Here is a 17,212-nt window from a genome sequence, read left to right as displayed (position 1 = left end):
ATGAACTTAATTAATGTATGAATTGAGTATGATTGCGTGACTTATGAGGGAACACTCATTAACACCCATGGTACCATCACATGGTAGCCTATAATGATGTGCAAATGTAGTTCTTTATGTTGATCACTAGAGGTCATAGCACACATCTCAGATGGATTTCTGGCCATAATTAATAAGGTGGAAACAGGGCGTTATGCCAGCGTATTTCTGAGATAAAACTGTTTACATGTCTCCATGATGTGTCAAGATTAAACTAATGCAGATATGAAGCGCCCTCTACTGGCTCATATGAAACATTTTGAAAACAGCAGCTGATGTAAAAGTGTGTTAAAACTGACACGTTGTGGAGTTTAACTGTTAAACTCTAAAAAGTGTCTAAGATAGCGACACAATTTTTCCCTTAAATATTAGTATCTCTTTTAGTGAGTGCATTGCACTTCTTTGAAGAAGATGGGCGAGAGAGGTTGGTTAGTTAGTTTAGACAATTTAGATTTCCTCAGTTATTTGTACGTACATTTGCCTTATTTCTTCAAGGTAAATGTTGAAGTTGGCTAATGTTGGTCACAGCCTTATATTAGGCTTGCCTTGTTTCATTGCATAAAAAATGTATGTGTTGTCACTGTTTGGCTTCAGTGGCGTTTGTTGTGTTGTGGAAATGCGATTGGTATCAACCATCTTTGTATGATTTGTCTCGGGAGCAAAAAAAGCCCAGCAGGGTCTACTGTACACTACCTCCAACAGCGGAAGAAGGTCCATCCCGAACACAGATTCTCTCTTCCTCTTACAGGGGAACTATAGAGTCCTGACCACATGCATCAACACAGGCTGCTCCAAAGAGTGGTCAGCACAGCAGAGAGGCCAACTGGCACTTTTCTCAAGCACCTGCTCATAAGACCTCCACACTGTGCGGGTCAATTGGCACCTCTCTCCGCTGCTTGTAAGACCTCCACACTGTGCGTGTCAATTGGCACCTCTCTCCGCTGCTTGTAGCCTAAGACCTCCACACTGTGTGGGTCAATTGGCACCTCTCTCCGCTGCTTGTAAGACCTCTACACTGTGCGTGTCAATTGGCACCTCTCTCCGCTGCTTGTAAGACCTCCACACTGTGCGTGTCAATTGGCACCTCTCTCCGCTGCTTGTAAGGCACACTGTGCGTGTCAATTGGCACTTCTCTCCGCTGCTTGTAAGACCTCCACACTGTGCGGGTCAATTGGCACCTCTCTTCACTGCTTGTAAGATACACTGTGCGGGCCACCCGCAATGTCACTGGCATTGTAAATGACCCCTCCCACTCTATCTTCACCCCCTCCCATCTAGGAGACGGTTCCGCAGTATCAGCTACAGAAGAAGCTGTCCGTCTCAAGAAGACTCTGCCTCCATCCTGCCTGATCTCCCTTCTGTATATTAGTGTTTCATACACCTCCACTCCTCTCAGAAGATACAACACAGTGTAACTACAGTACCTCCATGACCTCGTCTCAAGCTGGAGGGGCTGAGCTCCAGGGTGCAACTGCCTCCATAACCTCGTCTCAAGCTGGAGGGGCTGAGCTCCAGGGTGCAACTAATTAAGCTACATTGGCGCCATGTCAGAACAGAATACTTACCAAAAGCTGCACTCCAACTCAAAGCACTCATCACGTTCTGAGGTCAGTCATTATTTTCTAGGCACAGCTACCAGATGATAGCCTGGCAAGCCAAACTACACAGAAATGTATAGTCTGGGGTCGGACCATTCACAGAGTTGAAGCCTGTGGGTGGGATGAACAGTTGTCTTTCAAACTGCCTCTGCACGTAATAGGCCAGCATTTGTGACCAATCGTAGGTGGTCGGCAAAACGGCAAATACTTCCTTCTTTAAAACGAATGACTTGTGCTTCTTTCTGCTCAAACTTCAAAGAAAAGCCTAAGTCTAACTCTTCCGAAACCGATCCAAACGAGCGCGCTTCGTTAGCCTCATCCATCTTTTGTTTTTCTCTATGGTTGTGCGATACGGTCTCAAACCCAACTCGTCGAACGAGGACGCATGGTCCAGCCCCCTGGCGTCTTATCGGAAGCCGAAGGTGAGCTAAGGCGGGCTAAAGGACTCCGTACACAGATAGAGGGTTCTGATTGGCAAGGCTGAACTCGAGCCTAGCGCAGGCTTGGCCTCAACGGTGCGACCCTAGACCATCCCGCTAGGCAAAAATATTTTTTGCCGCTAGGGTGCGTCTAGATTTCTAGGCTAACCAGATGAGTTAACACGTTCCATTTGTTTTACGTCACAGAAACACTCTAGCTGTGTCTCATTTCAGGGGCTGGATGCTTCGGAGCATTCGTGCTACCTAGCACTGGTCTTCTGTGACCGCATAGACCCGACCTAGCTGGACCAACGGTTTTTTAAACGGGACGGTCTAGCCCAAAAGAACGGCTCTGTTACGTCATGAGTCCGAGCTTGGCCTACTGATCTGTCAAACTCATGTAGGCTACGTGAAAAGCATCCTTTCAACACGCCCATGTCATCAAAACATGTTACATTTAACTCATAGGCTACAACGGTACAACATGCTACTAGTGACTGAGAACAATCATTCTATTCGATGTTTTATTTTTTATTTAGCAGACGCTTAGAATAACATTCAGTGCAGAGGAAACGTTATCAAGGAATTAATGTGGCATAGGCAATGCCAATCTTATTTTATTATAAGACTAGTCAAAACAGTGATAGGAGGATAGCCTATATGGCCATATGCTTGCCTTCATCTCCAATTTAAAATAATTTGTTAAACCACCGGCTAAAAGCGGCCACACAACTGTCGCATTAGGCTACTTTTCAAGAGATGGCTATTTCAACACCCGCTTCGAACGTTATCAGTCCATTGAATGGGCGTTATTAATCGTAATCAGCCTCATAGGTATGGGCTAGAAGGCGCCATCTCCGCCTTCTAGCAGGTTCAGAAGGCTGTTATCACCCATGTGCATGGTTGACCACGATACAAACACATTAGGATCCCAGAAGCCAATCAGAAATCAGAAACGGAAACTACAAACGTGACTGCATCCGCCGCAAAAATAATTCCGCGCTAGTAAGGAAACCAGAGAGGGTCTGTATTTGTATACGTCTGTATTCGTCCGTCAAATTCAATAATAGTTTGTTTTTTGTGTCGATCGAAATATGCTTATTGGTCAACAGACTTTATCACATGTGTAAATGCTGGAAATGGCTATGTTTAGCCCAATTCAAAGTAAAATTACATGTATGTGTAAGTAGGTTAGCCTACCCTACAATAACGTTATCCTAGCCTACGTGGTAATTAGCTTAATAAATTATTGTTTTCGTTGGTTACATATTATTATTTTATATCCAACTCTTAGCTTTAACAATATTAAAAAGCTGTGTAACACACTGAAATGTAACCTCTCAAATTGTAGATACATGGGAAATGAAGGCCTAAATGCAATGATTATTCAATATGTTTCATATTGCATTTTATCTCATGTAAAGACATGCAAAATATTGCAACATGCAAAATCTACTTTATAGCTATAAACAAAGTCCTTTAAGTGTCTCTGCTATAAATCAGTGGAATACTGATATTGATAATTGATTGATTAATGTGGTTGCTGAGCCTGCTGTATCTTGTCATGTTTTTTCTTAAGTTGTTGTCTCTTACTATTGTTAAGTATTTTGCGAGTTGGTATTCTCTTTTAAGGGTCAGATAATTGACTTTGCTTTGTTTGCTTAGTTTTTTTTTATGTTTCTGTCCAGTAGGTGAGTGTTGATTATTTTTTTGGTACCTATTCCCCCAAGAGGGGTGCCAGTGTCCTGATGCTGACCAGTGCCACCGGTTCCGCCACTTGCTTCCTGCTGGACCCTAAGCACCAACTGGATGAGAGGACTACTCTCCGTGTTGAATCCCCGGCTCTCAAAGGCTTTGAAATGGTATGATATGGGGTCACTTGTCCTCAAAAGCTGCCAGAAGGCTCTCTTTTCAATTTTATTCAAAAGTATCTGTCATTGTAAAGCACACTCCTTACACCTGGCTTGACATAGTTGGATTGGCGTTAGTGAAACGAGTTGCGCAAGGATGACCGGACAACGCTATTCGCTTTATCACTTATCTTGGATGTCTTAATTCTGCTTTTGTGAAACCCCACTGCTGTTGTTGTTGTTGTTGTTCTGTGGTGTATGAGTTATTGTTGTGTGCGCTGGTAGTGACGTTGTTGTGTGTTGTTTTGGTGGGCTGATGGTTGTTGTAGACTGTTTTTGAAAAAGAGCACTAACTGTAGGCATATAAATGCTCTTGGATGGGGATTTTTGTTGTTGTTGTTGTTGTGTGATCGTTGTTGTTGTTGTGTGATCATTGTTGTGTGATCGTTGTTGTGTGATCATTGTTGTTGTGTGATCATGGTTGTGTGATCGTTGTTGTTGTTGTGTGATTGTTGTTGTTGTGTGAACGTTGTTGTTGTGTGATTGTTGTTGTGTGATTGTTGTTGTTGTGTGATCATTGTTGTTGTGTGATCGTTGTTGTGTGATTGTTGTTGTGTGATCGTTGTTGTTGTGTGATCGTTGTTGTTGTGTGATGTTGTGTGATTGTTGTTGTTGTTGTATGATCGTTGTTGTTGTTGTTGTGTGATCGTTGTTGTTGTTGTGTGATCATTGTTGTTGTGTAATCATGGTTGTGTGATCGTTGTTGTTGTTGTGTGATTGTTGTTGTTGTGTGAATGTTGTTGTTGTTGTTGTTGTTGTTGTGATTGTTGTTGTTGTTGTTGTGTGATTGTGTGATTGTTGTTGTTGTTGTGTGATTGTTGTTGTTGTGTGATCGTTGTCGTTGTGTGATTTTTGTTGTTGTGTGATGTGTGATTGTTGTTGTTGTATGATCGTTGTTGTTGTTGTTGTGTGATCGTTGTTGTTGTTGTTGTGTGATCATTTTTTGTGTGGTCGTTGTTGTTGTTGTGTGATTGTTGTTGTTGTGTGAACGTTGTTGTTGTTGTGTGATTGTTGTTGTTGTTGTGTGATTGTGTGATTGTTGTTGTTTTGTGATGTGTGATCATTGTTGTTTTTGTTGTTGTGTGATAGTTATATGATCGTTGTTGTTGTTGTTGTTGTGTTGTTGTTGTTGTTGTTGTTGTTGTATGATTGTTGTTCTTGTTTGATCATGTTGTTGTTGTTGTTGTGTGATTGTTGTTGTTGTGTGATCGTTGTTGTTGTGTGATTGTTGTTGTGTGATGTTGTTGTGTGATTGTTGTTGTTGTGTGATCGTTGTTGTTGTGTGATTGTTGTTGTGTGATGTTGTTGTGTGATTGTTGTTGTTGTTGTATGATTGTTGTTGTTGTGTGATTGTGTTGTTGTTGTTGTGTGATTGTTGTTGTTGTGTGATCCTTGTTGTCGTTGTTGTGTGATGTGATTGTTGTTGTGTGATCCTTGTTGTTGTGTGATCCTTGTTGTTGTTGTGTGATCGTTGCTGTAGTAGTGCATCAGTGATGGTCTTTTCATGTTCTGTGTGTTTTGTTTCCCTCTGTTTGCAGGCAGTGTGCTGTGAGGACTGTTCCGCCACGTGCTTCCCGCTGGAGTCTTACTGTAGCACCAACTGGATGAGGGGACTCCTCTCCGTTTTGAATTCCTGGCTCTCCAAGTAATATGATGTGGGGTCACTTGTTCTCAAATGCTGCCAGAACTTGAAGGTTCGCTTTTCAATTTTATTCAAAAGTATCTGTCAATACAAACGTCAACGCCCTCCTGACAAATGTTGTTATCAAGCACACAGAAGGGTGGATTATATCTTATTATGCCATAAATGGCACCTGCTCCTCACAAGCATTCCAAAAATATATGATTTAGGCTACTTAGTGTGATCTGTCTTCATGTTACACCCTAAAGACTACCACTACTCAAAAGTGTCCATCAATGCAAACTTAATGTGATCTGTCTTAATGTTACAGGAGAGTGGTGTCAGCCAGCATGTAAACAAGGCCTTGTTTGTCCTTGTTTGGCTACTCACCACTCTTCTACTTCCTGAAGAGGCTGAAGCATGCTGGCCTTGACACCTCAGTCCTTGCTTCCATTAACAGCTGTGGTATGGAGCACATCGTCATCATGGTCTACTGCAACAGGTGGATAAGGAGGGCAAATGGCAGGTATTTTACATCACTTTTACATTACTTTTACTGTCATATTTAGAAAATAGTCATGATCCCCCATTCAAAAAAGTAAAACTTTACTTCGTTGATATCAAAACTTACACCTGGCTTGACATAGTTGGATTGGCGTTAGTGAAACGAGTTGCGCAAGGATGACCGGACAACGCTATTCGCTTTATCACTTATCTTGGATGTCTTAATTCTGCTTTTGTGAAACCCCACTGCTGTTGTTGTTGTTGTTGTTCTGTGGTGTATGAGTTATTGTTGTGTGCGCTGGTAGTGACGTTGTTGTGTGTTGTTTTGGTGGGCTGATGGTTGTTGTAGACTGTTTTTGAAAAAGAGCACTAACTGTAGGCATATAAATGCTCTTGGATGGGGATTTTTGTTGTTGTTGTTGTTGTGTGATCGTTGTTGTTGTTGTGTGATCGTTGTTGTGTGATCATTGTTGTTGTTGTGTGATCATGGTTGTGTGATCGTTGTTGTTGTTGTGTGATTGTTGTTGTTGTGTGAACGTTGTTGTTGTGTGATTGTTGTTGTGTGATTGTTGTTGTTGTGTGATCATTGTTGTTGTGTGATCGTTGTTGTTGTGTGATTGTTGTTGTGTGATCGTTGTTGTGTGATTGTTGTTGTTGTGTGATGTTGTGTGATTGTTGTTGTTGTTGTATGATCGTTGTTGTTGTTGTTGTGTGATCGTTGCTGTTGTTGTGTGATCATTGTTGTTGTGTAATCATGGTTGTGTGATCGTTGTTGTTGTTGTGTGATTGTTGCTGTTGTGTGAACGTTGTTGTTGTTGTTGTTGTGATTGTTGTTGTTGTTGTTGTGTGATTGTGTGATTGTTGTTGTTATGTGATCGTTGTCGTTGTGTGATTGTTGTTGTTGTGTGATGTGTGATTGTTGTTGTTGTATGATCGTTGTTGTTGTTGTGTGATCGTTGTTGTTGTTGTTGTGTGATCATTGTTGTGTGGTCGTTGTTGTTGTTGTGTGATTGTTGTTGTTGTGTGAACGTTGTTGTTGTTGTTGTGTGATTGTTGTTGTTGTTGTGTGATTGTGTGATTGTTGTTGTTTTGTGATGTGTGATCATTGTTGTTTTTGTTGTTGTGTGATAGTTATATGATCGTTGTTGTTGTTGTTGTTGTTGTGTTATTGTTGTTGTTGTTGTTGTTGTATGATTGTTGTTCTTGTGTGATCATGTTGTTGTTGTGTGATTGTTGTGTGATGTTGTTGTGTGATTGTTGTTGTTGTTGTATGATTGTTGTTGTTGTGTGATTGTGTTGTTGTTGTTGTTGTGTGATCGTTGTTGTTGTGTGATCCTTGTTGTTGTGTGATCCTTGTTGTCGTTGTTGTTGTTGTGTGATTGTGATTGTTGTTGTGTGATCCTTGTTGTTGTGTGATCCTTGTTGTTGTTGTGTGATCGTTGCTGTAGTAGTGCATCAGTGATGGTCTTTTCATGTTCTGTGTGTTTTGTTTCCCTCTGTTTGCAGGCAGTGTGCTGTGAGGACTGTTCCGCCACGTGCTTCCCGCTGGAGTCTTACTGTAGCACCAACTGGATGAGGGGACTCCTCTCCGTTTTGAATTCCTGGCTCTCCAAGTAATATGATGTGGGGTCACTTGTTCTCAAATGCTGCCAGAACTTGAAGGTTCGCTTTTCAATTTTATTCAAAAGTATCTGTCAATACAAACGTCAACGCCCTCCTGACAAATGTTGTTATCAAGCACACAGAAGGGTGGAATATAACTTAGTATACCTTAAAGGAACACTTCACCGTTTTTTCATATTAAACTACGTTATTCCCTTAACTAAATGTTACACCCTAAAAACTACCAGTATTCAAAAGTATCCGTCAATGCAAACGGTCACGGCTCACTGGCAGATGGTGTTAACAAGCACACAGAAGGGTGGAATATAGCTTATTATAGCTTAAATCACATCTACATTCTACAGGCATTCCAAAAATATATGATTTAGGCTACTTAAATTGATCTGTCTCCATGTTACACCCTAAAAACTACCCGTGTTCTAAAGTATCCGTCAATGCAAACGGTCACGGCTCACTGGCAGATGGTGTTAACAGGCACACAGAAGGGTGGAATATAGCTTATTATAGCTTAAATCACATCTACACTCTGCAGGCATTCCAAAAATATATGATTTAGGCTACTTAAATTGATCTGTCCCCAAGTTACACCCTAAAAACTACCCGTGTTCTAAAGTATCCGTCAATGCAAACGGTCACGGCTCACTGGCAGATGGTGTTAACAGGCACACAGAAGGGTGGAATATAGCTTATTATAGCTTAAATCACATCTACATTCTGCAGGCATTCCAAAAATATATGATTTAGGCTACTTAAATTGATCTGTCCCCAAGTTACACCCTAAAAACTACCCGTGTTCTAAAGTATCCGTCAATGCAAACGGTCACGGCTCACTGGCAGATGGTGTTAACAAGCACACAGAAGGGTGGAATATAGCTTATTATAGCTTAAATCACATCTACATTCTACAGGCATTCCAAAAATATATGATTTAGGCTACTTAAATTGATCTGTCCCCAAGTTACACTCTAAAAACTACCCGTGTTCTAAAGTATCCGTCAATGCAAACGGTCACGGCTCACTGGCAGATGGTGTTAACAGGCACACAGAAGGGTGGAATATAACTTATTATAGCTTAAATCACATCTACACTCTGCAGGCATTCCAAAAATATATGATTTAGGCTACTTAAATTGATCTGTCCCCAAGTTACACCCTAAAAACTACCCGTGTTCTAAAGTATCCGTCAATGCAAACGGTCACGGCTCACTGGCAGATGGTGTTAACAAGCACACAGAAGGGTGGAATATAACTTATTATAGCTTAAATCACATCTACATTCTACAGGCATTCCAAAAATGTATTATTTAGGCCACTTAATGTGATCTGTCTTCGTGTGGGACATGTCCTAATTCATGTTTTGTTTTTTTTCAGATGAAGAATTGGTGACGTGCAGGGGAGACTGGAGCACCCCTGGCATTTTCCGTGTGGGTGAACGTCAGTCATGGCGTGGGTCACCCACTTGCAGTTTTACAGGTATGTGGAATGTGTTTATTACAACAGCATTTCGTCGATGAGATCTATCGAAGATGACATTCAATGAAAGAACAGTGATTATAGTATGGCCCTGTGTTATGATAGAAATTATATTGACACAAACAGAATTGGTAATGCCATTTTTTCTGTTACCGTTTATTTAGGTCCAAACCATCTTGAGGCCTTTTGGACAGAGGAGAGGACGACCGAGCTGGTTAACCTCTACATAAATAGACGCGTGTCAAGTGGTATGTATAAACGTTCTGTTTGTTTCTGTGTCGATCCTTTCTTGAAGTTCAAACATAGAACCTTAACAATTGTTTTTAATGACACTACTGTGTACTATCTTACAAATGAATTGTGGAGTGAGACCGCCGGTATACCTACCTATATTGATCCCGACGTCAGTGTCACACATTGCAATTGGCTGCCTTGTAAAAAAAAAAGCATGGTATGACTGGCATTTTGTGTTTTCATTTTCCTTATTTAAAGATGGAAATGATGCAGACTACTGTGTCTGATTACACTTTAACACCTCTCTACCTCAACACTAATTCAGGGTTCATCAAGGCCCAAATATGCTGAGGAATACAGGCTGCCTTGGTGGCCTAAGGAGTTGCCTTTCACTTCAGTCAGTGACGGTATGTTAATATAGAACTATTACTGTTACAACTGCATGCACACAACTGTTACATCATGATTAGGCTTCTCATAAGAGAATGATCAAAAACGATAATGATTGAATTCATTCATGTTGGACAAATAACTCATTATTCATAGGTTCAGTAAGTGTATGTAATATTTTGTCTGGTGAGTGTAACTTTGTTCCTCACTCTTTTGTGATTTTGATACACTTTCATGCATTGTTTGCCATTCTTATAGGAAAAGGTCAAGGACGTAAGGCTTTTACAGCTGAAAAGCTGAGACAGCTTGTGCAGTCCTACAATGCACATGTCAATGATAAGCTGTTTGTTGAGGCAGCAGCCGCAGGAGCAGCACCAACAACAGAAGCAGCAGCAGCAGCAGGAGCAGCACCACCAGCACTATAAACGCCACCAGCAGCAGCGGCAGATTATAAAGAAGGATAACAATGAATACATTAGCCCCCCACCCCTCCCACCCTCCCCACTCCTACTCTTGTTAAGCGACCTTGAGTATCTTGAAAGGCGATATATAAATGTAATTTATTATTATAATTATTATTATTAGAATAGAATAGAATAGAATAGAATATACTTTTATTGTCCCGAAGGAAATTTGTCTTGGACTACAAGTTGGGTGTGGTCCCCAATGGACTTTGGGTCCAGCACCATTTCCTCCGTTTTCTTGACATTAATAGTGAGGTGATTTCTGTCACACCACTTGGCAAAAGATTGCACCTCCTTAAAGTACGCCGCATTTTATTACATGAAATCAGAGTGGGAAGCTGTGCTTTTATGTTTCATATATATATATATGCACCTTACTTGAGTATCTCTACAATTTCTTTATACTGCAATGCGATTAAAATAAAGGCATTCATTTAATTCATTTGTCATTTCAGTTTGTATTATTACATTCATTTAGCCTGGGTGCCAGCCAAACTTAGCCCTTCCCACAACATTTCAGGTCGGGAAGTACGGTCTGGAATTGCGCCGTCAACTATGCTCGATCCAGAGCTGTAAAAGTTCATCTGAATGCTGTAGGCTATGTCTTAGTAAACATACATGTGTTAAGTTCATGATTTGCATAGACAGGCAGGCCTTGATTGCACCTTAGGGTTACACCAGTTATGTTCATATAGACTGCACTCTGGCTATTGTCAGACAGTTTTGCATGCGCACAAGTTGATGAATCGAACCAACCACCTCATAAAACCCATTTTGTGCCTGTTTCTCATATTTACATGTGTTGTGATAAATAAACATGATTTGCAGGTCAGTTTTGACCTACGTGACAGCCTTGAAAAGTACAGCTATTCGGTTGAGTTTTCAGACAGTTTTGCATGCACACAAGTTGATGAAGCATCTTCAGAAACTGATGTTTAGAGGGCATATTTTTGACATACGTTGATAAATAAAAGTTCTTAAATCATACCCAAACCATTAAAACATCCATATTTTTACTGTTTTTGATACATAGAGGTGTGCTGTACTGAAATAAATCCAATTTCACTGATCTTACCTGCTGTGGGAATTTTGATCCACAAGACATCTTCAGAAACTGATGTTCAGAGAGCATATTTTTCACATAAGTCGATACACAAAAGTTCTTCAATCATATCCAAACCATTAAAACATCCATATTTTGATTGATTATGATACACAGAGGTGTGCTGTACTGAAATAAACCCAATTTCACTGATCTTATGTGCTGTGGAAATTTTGATCAACAAGACATCTTCAGAAGCTGATGTTCAGAGAGCATATTTTTCACATAAGTCGATACACAAAAGTTCTTCAATCATACCCAAACCATTAAAACATCCATATTTTGATTGATTATGATACACAGAGGTGTGCTGCACTGAAATAAACCCAATTTCACTGATCTTATGTGCTGTGGAAATTTTGATCAACAAGACATCTTCAGAAGCTGATGTTCAGAGAGCATATTTTTCACATAAGTCGATACACAAAAGTTCTTCAATCATACCCAAACCATTAAAACATCCATATTTTGATTGATTATGATACACAGAGGTGTGCTGTACTGAAATAAACCCAATTTCACTGATCTTATGTGCTGTGGAAATTTTGATCAACAAGACATCTTCAGAAGCTGATGTTCAGAGAGCATATTTTTCACATAAGTCGATACACAAAAGTTCTTCAATCATACCCAAACCATTAAAACATCCATATTTTGATTGATTATGATACACAGAGGTGTGCTGCACTGAAATAAACCCAATTTCACTGATCTTATGTGCTGTGGAAATTTTGATCAACAAGACATCTTCAGAAGCTGATGTTCAGAGAGCATATTTTTCACATAAGTCGATACACAAAAGTTCTTCAATCATATCCAAACCATTAAAACATCCATATTTTGATTGATTATGATACACAGAGGTGTGCTGTACTGAAATAAACCCAATTTCACTGATCTTATGTGCTGTGGAAATTTTGATCAACAAGACATCTTCAGAAGCTGATGTTCAGAGAGCATATTTTTCACATAAGTCGATACACAAAAGTTCTTCAATCATACCCAAACCATTAAAACATCCATATTTTGATTGATTATGATACACAGAGGTATGCTGTGCTGAAATAAACCCACTTTCACTGACCTTACCTGTCTTGGCAAGTTTGATGCTCTGGACATACTCAGAAACTACAATTCAGACACCCATATTGGCCAGATAGGCCTAAGTAAGTGTTACACTCATTTTTTCATGAAATGTTGACATGTGGCACATATTTTCATTCAGGGAGAGATAACAAACTTGTTTGTCAAATTTGAGACCTCCAGCTGCTTGTGTGTTGACAGGAGGCGGAGCCAAAGATTGGAAAATCTAGATTTCTAGGGGGCGCTATAGAGTCTGTGAATATGTGAGGTGTGAATTTACTTCACTCATATATTTTATGTCATACATAGATGTCACATGCCAAATTTAGTCTGTCTATGAGGTACGTAAGTTAGAAATTCTAACCCTAGGTGTAGATGGTCATAATTTGCATAGGTCAGACAGGCCTTGATAGGATTACACCAGTTAACTCAAGATAGTGCCAGCATGTGGCACATATTTTGGTACAGGGGATGAAAACAAACTAGTTTGTCAAATTTGAGACAGCTAGTGGCTTGTGTGTTGCCAGGAGGCGGAGCCAAATATAGGAAATATTGGATTTCTAGGGGGCGCTATGGAGTCTGTGAATATGTGATGTGTGATTTTATTACACACTCATATTTAGTGTCATATACAGATGTCACATGCCAAATTTAATCAGTCTAAGGGGTATACAAGTTACAAATACCAACCCTAGGTTTAGATGTCCTTGATTTGCATAGTTAGACAGGCCTTGATAAGGTTACACCAGTTATAATCAACTAGAATGGTATCTCTGAGGAATTAAGAGTGGGCTTCATCAGGTGCAGATCACCAAAAGGATCGCAACAGTACCTCATTTTTGAAAATCAGGCACACAGATCAAAAGTTATCCGCATTAACGCAACATCCAATAGTCCAAAACACATAAATAAAGTGGTTGCTATGGTGGTTGCTAGGTAATCATGTTGGTTGCTTTGGTGGTTGCTAGGTTGACATTGTAGAGCTTGTTGCTAGGGTATTTAAGATGGTTGCTAGGACGTTGCTAGGGTCATTGAGACGATTGCTAGGGCGTTGCTACGCTACATATGGTGGTTGCTGTGCAAAATAATGCGGTTGCTATGCTGGTTCCTGCTATGGTGGTAACCATGTTGGCTGCTATGCTGGTTGCTACGTTGACATTGTAAAGGTGAGTACCCAATGTGTACATGTCCATGAGTTGCAAATGATGGCAAAATTATGTATAAAACTTAAAAACAACACAAATCGGTAACAAGTATTTTTATTTCTGTAGACATCACAAAATATCACAATACAAAATTGAGCCTTCTCTCAAGGATTCAAGGAATTGTCAGATACAGAGATATCATTGTAAAATACATAGAGAACTGACATTCAGCTTCTCAACTTGCCTGTGCAGAGGTGTACAGGATAAAGAAAGAAGGATTTAGAAATACATGTAATTTAACGATAAGGAAGGGGGTTCATTCTGTTTCAAGTCAGATACAATCCAGGAAAACAGTTGCTGCATCGTCTCAGATTTTGCTCTTGACTACCTTTAAGTCCCAAAACCAAGACCTGTAAAATATTTTTACTCAATTTTATAATTCCACCTTTTCACCCTTGATTTTGTATCATTTTCACTCTCAGAAATTCCTTATCTTGGAGGCCATCTTTAGGCATTGATATATTTTAAAATATTGTTCCTAGCTTGCCCAAACTTGGTGGAAGATGGAAGACAGACATGTTCTCAGTATGACTGGACCATTGTTTGTAGTGCATACCCATTCATTTTATATGAGGCCCTAGATAAGGAACAAGGTGCAAAACTGGTGATACTATCGGCCTTGTAAACTTTTTTGTGTCAACATTATATATGGGGAGCTAAAATATTGGCACAACATTAATAACCCATAGTATGTAAATGTGTACAAAAAGAAGTTCATACCCTTAATGTAACTGTTTTTTGCACTTTTCGCCAAATCAAGGGCCTTGAAGAAAATGAGCCTGCTGTACAAACTTAATAATATGAAGACATAGGATTTTAACAGAAATATTTTACAGGTGTTGGTTTTGGGAACCATCCTTGATATAGACATGGTTTGAATAAAACCTGAGACAGTGCAGCAACAATCTTTTCAGGTGGTAAACAGAGCAGTGTGTGTAAGTGCAGTATGGCAAGTCTATATAATGTAGTTTAAAGAGTAATGTGTGATCGGGATGCAGATGGCTTGAGGAAAGAAACTCCTGTTCAGTCTGTACTCTTCTGGTATACAAGTAGATGTCCTGCAGGGTAGGGAGAGGTGCTCTGATGGCACCTTTTGGCAGTAAGTGTCTGTAGAAGAGAAAGAAAGCATATATTACAATTGACCCTGTCCATGAATATAATTAATGCAAACTACTCCATTTTGTGTGACAAATAAGCAAAAGCCAACCTACAATAGCAGCATACAAGTCAGGTGCAATAGTTAAGTAAGGTTCAGACCAAAGATTCGCAACGAGCCGAGCCGAGCTGAGCCGTGAAGTTCTAAAAACTTGCAACTGCGACTAAACATGTTGAATGCTTGAATGCAACAGCTTGCAACTCCATGCAGATCAATTTAAGTAGTCTAAATCATATATTTTTGGAATGCCTGCAGAGTGCAGATGTGATTTAAGCTATAATAAGCTATATTCCACCCTTCTGTGTGCTTGTTAACACCATCTGCCAGTGAGCTGTGACCGTTTGCATTGACGGACTCTTCTAAGAGTTGGTAGTTTTTAGGGTGTAACATGGGGACAGATCATCTTAGGTAGCCTAAATCATATATTTTTGGAATGCCTGTAAAGAGTAGATGTGATGTAAGCTATAATTAGTTATATTCCACCCTTCTGTGTGCTTGTTAACACCATCTGCCAGTGAGCTGTGACCGTTTGCATTGACAGACTCTTCTAAGAGTTGGTAGTTTTTAGGGAGTAACATGGGGACAGATCATTTTAAGTAGCATAAATCATATATTTTTGGAATGCCTGTAAAGAGTAGATGTGATTTAAGCTATAATAAGTTATATTCCACCCTTCTGTGTGCTTGTTAACACCATCTTTCAGGATGGTGTGACCGTTTGCATTGGCGGACTTTTCTAAGAGTTGGTAGTTTTTAGGGTGTAACATGGGGACAGATCATCTAAGGTAGCCTAAATCATATATTTTTGGAATGCCTGCAGAGTGTAGATGTGATTTAAGCTATAATAAGCTATATTCCACCCTTCTGTGTGCTTGTTAACACTACCTGCCAGTGAGCTGTGACCGTTTGCATTGACGGACTCTTCTAAGAGTTGGTAGTTTTTAGGGTGTAACATGGGGACAGATCATCTTAGGTAGCCTAAATCATATATTTTTGGAATGCCTGCAGAGTGTAGATGTGATGTAAGCTATAATTAGTTATATTCCACCCTTCTGTATGCTTGTTAACACCATCTGCCAGTGGGCCGTGACCGTTTGCATTGACGGATACTTTAGAACACGGGTAGTTTTTAGGGTGTAACATGGGGACAGATCAATTTAAGTAGACTACATCATATATTTGTGGAATGCCTGCAGAGTGTAGATGTGATTTAAGCTATAATAAGCTATATTCCACCCTTCTGTGTGCTTGTTAACACCATCTGCCAGTGGGCCGTGACCGTTTGCATTGACGGATACTTTTGAATACTGGTAGTTTTTAGGGTGTAACATTAAGGGAATAACATTGTTTCATATGAAAAAACGGTGAAGTGTTCCTTTAAGGTATACTAAGTTATATTCCACCCTTCTGTGTGCTTGATAACAACATTTGTCAGGAGGGCGTTGACGTTTGTATTAACAGATACTTTTTAATAAAATTGAAAAGCGAACCTTCAAGTTCTGGCAGCATTTGAGAACAAGTGACCCCACATCATATTACTTCAAAGCCATGGAGAGCCAGGAATTCAAAACGGAGAGGAGTCCCCTCATCCAGTTGGTGCTAAGACTCCAGCGGGAAGCAAGTGGCAGAACAGTCCTCACAGCACACTGCCTGCAAACAGAGGGAAACAAAACACACAGAACATGAAAAGACCATCACTGAAGCACTACTACAGCAACGATCACACAACAACAACAACGATCACACAACAACTAGGATCACACAATAACAAAAATCACAAAACAACAACAACAACAACGTTCACACAACAACAACAATCACACAACAATGATCACACAACAACAACAACGATCACAAAACAGCAAGGATCACACAACAAAAACAATCACACAACAACAACAATGATCACACAACAACAACGATCACACAATAATAACGATCACACTACAACGATCACACAATAACAACAACAACAATCACACAAGAACAACAACACGATCACACAAGAACAACAATCATACAACAACAACAACAATCACACAACAACAACGATCACACAAGAACAACAATCATACAACAACAACAACAATCACACAACAACATCACACAACAACAACGATCACACAAGAACAACAATCATACAACAACAACAACAATCACACAACAACATCACACAACAACAACGATCACACAACAATAATCACACAACAACAACGATCACACAATAATGATCACACAACAACAACAACAACAACAACGATCATACAACAATCACTCAACAACAACAACACGATCACACAAGAACAACAATCATACAACAACAACAACAATCACACAACAACATCACACAACAACAACGATCACACAACAACAACAACAACGATCACACAAC

Source organism: Sardina pilchardus, chromosome 21 (genome assembly GCF_963854185.1).
Source record: "Sardina pilchardus chromosome 21, fSarPil1.1, whole genome shotgun sequence".
Classification (NCBI taxonomy): Eukaryota; Metazoa; Chordata; class Actinopteri; order Clupeiformes; family Clupeidae; genus Sardina; species Sardina pilchardus.
Note: the sequence above shows the minus strand (reverse complement) of the source record.